This window comes from Mus caroli, chromosome 4 (assembly GCF_900094665.2).
Source record: "Mus caroli chromosome 4, CAROLI_EIJ_v1.1, whole genome shotgun sequence".
In the NCBI taxonomy this organism is placed as follows: domain Eukaryota; kingdom Metazoa; phylum Chordata; class Mammalia; order Rodentia; family Muridae; genus Mus; species Mus caroli.
The window spans coordinates 108213567-108219439 of NC_034573.1; positions in this window are offsets into that span (position 1 = coordinate 108213567).

Here is a 5873-nt window from a genome sequence, read left to right on the forward strand (position 1 = left end):
TCACTTTGTAGACCAGGCTGGCCTCGAACTCAGAAATCCGCCTGCCTCTGCCTCCCGAGTGCTGGGATTAAAGGCGTGCGCCACCACGCCCGGCTACACCCTCTTCTTTCTCATTCTCTCCTCTCCTCGCCCTTATTCTGTCTTCCTTCCCTCCGTTTCTTCCTCCTCCTCCTCCTCCTCCTCCTCCTCCTCCTCCTTCTCTTTGGTTTTGATTTTTTTTTCTGAAACAAGGTCTTTTTTTTTTAATATCTTTTATTTCTTATGTGTATGTCTGTGTGTGCAGTGCACACATTATGTGTGTGGTTGTCCATGGAGGGCAGAAAAGGCCTTCAGATCCAGTTATAAGGCTGTGAGCCTCCTGACCTGGGTCCTGGGACCAACTCTGGTCCTCAGCAAGAGCAGAAAGTATTCTGTACTTCTGGGCTGGGCATCTCTCCAGCCCCGTCAGGGTCTCTCAGTCTCTCCCTGTGCTGTCCTGATTTACCAGGGTTCCTTTTGTTAGAAGTCTTCCTCTTTCAAACTCATATCAATATCAGTCTCAAAAAAAAAAAATCAATATCAAGATGATGGATCGATCAATCGATAGATAGATAGATAGATAGATAGATAGATAGATAGATAGATAGATAGCATACAAATATTTTTCCTGGATTTTGAGACAGGGTTTTACTTATCTTGGAACTCACTCTGTAGACCAGGATGGCCTGAGACTCAGAGGTCAGCCTGTCTCTGCCTCCAAGTGCTGGAGTTAAAGATGTGCACCCCCATGCCCAGGCAGGTTTTGGTGGTAGTGGTTTGGTTTGGTGTAGTTTGGTTTTTAACGACAGCCTTTCAGTATGTGTCCTAGTTTAGCCCTACATGTGTGGCTGAGGCAGGAGGCTAGTCTGAGCTATATAGTGAGTTTCAGACCAACCTGGGCTGCAGTATGAGGCCTTGTTCCCCTGTCATCAGAAAGGATTGTGAGCTTGGGAGACTGCAAGCCAGTCAATACCTGTTGTTCTTTTTCTCCTATGGTAACATGGAAGCAGGCTTGAAAACTCTTTGAAGCGAAGTGGGCATGACGGTGAGCTGACAAATCTTTCTTGCCAGTGTGTGTGTGTGTGTGTGTGTGTGTGAGAGAGAGAGAGAGAGAGAGAGAGAGNGTGTGTGTGTGTGTGTGTGAGAGAGAGAGAGAGAGAGAGAGAGAGAGTGTGTGTGTGTGTGTGTGTGTGTGTGTGTGTGTGTGTTCCAGGCCAACTCTCTACCTCTGAGCTACATCCTCAGCCCCCTCATTACATCTTTAAAACATGTGCCTGGCCCACAGGGCATGAGTTGTTGACCCTTGTTCTACACTGATATTTGAAATGTTAAATGGTTCAAATTTAGGTGGTCATTATTATTCTCAGTAACCTAGGAGTTCATATTGATTTCTTGGAGTTCTTTATATATGCAAAGTAAATACACATCTCTGTGGCAGAAAGGGATGGGTGGCCCAGACCCTCTCCTGAGAGGAAGAACTGTGGCCCCACTGCAGGGGATGCACGAAGAAAACAGCATGCAGTTGCCAGTTACTTCTAGGTCCCCCTCTCTCTCATCTACAGATAGCAGCTATACCAAGGGCATGACTTCCAACAGTCTGGTATCTGGCGCAAGGTGCTGTTGGGAGACGGAGGCTGAGCTAGCTCTTCCCCCTAATCTAACGCCCTCTCGAGGACAGCACTTGCTAAAGAGTTGCCTGCTGGCGACTGGGCTCTCCCAGGGCCTGCATTTGCTTTTTAGTCTGTCTGATTCAGCCCAGTTGTGCCCACCCCCATTTCCTTCACAGATGGCTCTCTCCAGCATGTACTGCTTACTCTACTGTCTGTCCCTTGTATGTCAGACACCTCCCTCGGTGACTTGAATTTGGTTACAATGCATTTTTTTTTCTTGGTAGAAATCTGTCTTTGTCCTTATCTATCCCACCTCCCACTTCTGAGACAGTGTCTCAGTGTCTCATGGTCTCACGTAGCCAAGGCTGGTCTCAAGTTTTCTGTGCAACCTGAGAGAACACTGAACGTTTTTTTTTTAGATTCATTTACTTTGTGTGTGAGAGAGAGCGTTTTGCCTACATGTCTATCTATGCACCACGTGCATGCCTGGAACCTGTGGAGATCAGAAGAGGGAACTGGGGTTCCAGATGATTGTGAGCCATCTGTATGCAGGGAACCTTACCAGGGCCGTCTTCAGCAAGAGCAACGGGTGCTTTTAACTGCTGAGCCATCTCTCCAAGTCCACATTTTAAGGTTTATTCAGGTGTCTGTGTGTCTGTATACCACATCTGTGCAAGTTTCACCAGAGGCCAAAACAGTAAGTCAGATCCCTGAGAGCTCAAGTTACAAATAGTTATGAGCCTCGTGACAAGGGCGCTATGAACCAGACTCTAGTCCACTGGAGGATCAGTCCTCTTCCTTAAATTTTGTTTTGTTTTGTTTTAAAATTTGGGACAGGGTCCCTCTACATAGCCCTGGCTGTCCTGGAACTCACTCTGTAGACCAGGCTGTCCTGGAACTCACTCTGTAGACCAGGCTGGCCTTGAACTCACTCTGTAGACCAGGCTGGCTTTTGACTAACAGAGACTGACCTGCTCCTGCCTCCCGAGTGCTGGGATAAAGGTATATGGTACCATGGCAGCTTTCTTCTAACTTTGCTTTGTATCTTAGGTATGTGGATGTTTTGTGGGTGTTCCACATGAATGCAAACCTGCAGCAACCAGAAGGTGTAAGATTCCCCTGCGACTGGAATTACATCCCACTGTTAGCTGCCATGTAGGTGCTGAGCCATCTCTCCAGCCCCTCAGCAAGCACTCTAATAGCCACCACCCCCTGAAAACTTAGCATCTGGGCTGGAGAGATGGCTCAGTGGTTAAGAGCACTGACTGCCCTTCCAAAGGTCCTGAGTTCAAATCCCAGCAACCACATGGTGGCTCACAACCATCTGTAATGAGATCTGATGCCCTCTTCTGAAGACAGCTACAGTGTACTTACATGTAATAAATAAATAAATCTTAAAAAAAAAAAAAAACCAAAAACCTTAGCACCTAGTTGACCTGATACTGTTATGTTGACCTTGCAACTTAGCTTCTAAGTTCTCTGTGAGTTTGAGGCCAGCTTGGGCTACAAAGCAAGTGCCAAGACAGCCAGGGCTACACAGAGAAACCCTGTCTTCAAAAAACAAAAAGCAAGCAACCAAACAAACAAAAGGAGTAATGTTATTTATTTAGTGTGTGTAGTCAAAGGACATCTTGCAGAAGTTGGTTTTCTCCTTCCACCATGTGAGTCCCCAGGGGGTGAACTCAGGTCTTCAGGCTCGGCAGCAGGCACCTTTACCTCACGATCTAGCTCTCTGGCCTTTAATGACATTTTTAAGCTTAAACATGGGGATTTAGAGAGGAAGAGTTGCTCAGAGGTAAACACATGGTGGGGGGTATGGGCTTCTCTAAGAGAGAGCCTCTCCCCTCTCTCCCCCTCCTCACCACCCCCTTCTTCTTCTTCTTTAACTGGCTCTCACTGAGTTACCAGTCTGGCCTTGAACTCATTATGTAGCCCAGGCTGGCCTTGATTCTCTCTTCTCTTCCCTCAGCCACACACCACTTTGTATGTGCGTGGATGCAGAGGCAAGAGAGCAGCCTCACCTGTCATTACTCAGGAACTATCTCATTGGCTGGTTTGAGATAGGATCTTACACTGGGACCTAGGCCTTGCCCGGGAAGCTGGACCAGCTGGCAGTGGGCCTTAGGAACCTTCAGGTTCAACCTCCCTAGTGCTGGGGTCTACCATGAGGGGTGCCACACACACACACCCTACTTTTTACAGAGGTACTAGGGACCAGACTTGGGTCCTCATGCTTGTGTGACAAGCGCTTTACAGCTGGAGGCCCCCCACCCCAACCCTGTGCCTGACCCTTGATCTTGATTTCCAACTTCCAAAACTATGAGGGAATGGCTAGCTGCCTCTTCAGCTGTTCTTCAGAGTTCAGCCTAGCAGCCTTCACTCACTGACGATCCCCCCACACCTAAGCCACCATCAAGCGTGGCAAATGCTTTCAGTCTTTTGGCTGGGTCTCAGTGGGCATTACTTGCTTGGTAAAACTGAAACTCCAGTGACACCCAGTTCTCTCTTTCTATCTGTGGGGGTTCCCTGTGACCATGACAGCCAGCAGAGTAATGACCCACGGGAAGGGAAAAGGCAGTTTGGTTGGACATGACTCAGTAGTCAGTGTTGGGTCAAACTCTGGAAGTCTGACCCGGAGTTGTTTATTTTATTAATATTCAAGGAGAGCACAGTTTGGTGAAAACTTTCCTGGTGATGAATTATCTCAATCTGGTGTGCATGATAAAGCATTCCGAAATATCCTTGAAGGACAAAATAAGCTAAATTAGGATCAGACATTACTGCAGAGAAACTCCTTGTTAAGTCCATGTGACATCATCGATAAAGATGGGTTCTACTGGTTGGCTGAGAAAAACAACCTTATGATAAGGGTCTGGGGGAGGGCCCAGTGTGATTTCTGGCACTCAGCACAAAAGTCATCAGGTTAGAAAACATGTCCATGCGCAACTTTCTGGGTGGGTAAAAGGAACTGCATCCTTCTCTTGAAGAAACAACCCTGAGTGGTAACACTCCAGAGAAAGGGTCTCCATGCCTCTTCCATCTATGTATGTATGTATGTATGTATGTATGTGTGTGTGTGTATGTGTGTGTGTGTGTGTGTGTGTGTGTGTGTGTGTGTGTGTAGGTGTGTTTCTTTCTAATTCTCCGGCTATCCAACTAGCTAGCTACCCATTTTGGTATTCTGAGGTAGAATCTTATGTACCCTGGGCTAGCCTCAAACTTACTTTGTAGCAAAGAGTGGCCTTAACATTTCTACTACACTTTAAATGACTTTATGTGCATGTGTGTATCATGGGCATGTTCATGGCACAGCATGGGTGGAGGAGGTCTGAGAACAGTTTGGGGGAGTCAGTTCCTCTCCTTCCACCCTGTGTGCCGTGTGGATTGAATTCATGTTGTCAGGTTTGGTAGGAAACACCTTTCCCCACTGAGCCATCTCACAGACTTTAAACTCCCGAACCTCCATCACCTGAATGCCAGGTTACAGTGAGCACCACTGTGTCCATCTTGGAAACCCAGTGCCACAAAGGAAGGCCGAAGAAAGTCACTACCTTGACTGCCATACTTTAAATTCATGACACTTACGCTGCGCACACTTAACTTCCTAGCAATGACTCTACGGTTTTTTTCTAGTCCATTTGCTCTCCTCTTGGAGTTAATTAGTTCATATCGTCCTTCCCTCCTCATCTCTGTTCCATTCTAACCCCGCTGATGATCGCTCTTCTTCCTTCACTAGGAGACTGCTGGAGAGCACTGCCCCCCCACCCCAGCATCCCCTTCACATGCTCCATTGTGAAGTCTGCACACAGGCCCCAAGTCCTCAGCTCTAGCTCTCCAGGTATGCGCCTCACCCCTCCCTTGCAGTATCCCCTACCTCCTACACAGCTGAGACCCACTGTCTAGTGGGTAAAGATGCTGTCTTGGGCTGAAGTGTGGCTCAGTGGCAGAGTGCTTGCCTGGAATGTGGAGGGTTCTAGCTTTAATCCTCAATACCAGAATACTAAGTTAGTTATAGTTTTCTTTGTGCGTGTGTGTGTTTATCTGAGGAGGGTGTATGTGTGTGTTTATGTGTGTGTGTGTGTGTGTTGGGGTAGGGTGTATGGGGGGAGGGAGTGTTCTCCAGTGGCCTGTTAGTGTTTATGTGTATGTGTGCGGTACTAGCTGACTTTGTGTCAACTTGACACAAGCTAGAGTTATCACATAGAATGGAGCTTTAGGTGAGGAAATGTCTCTATGAGATCTAGC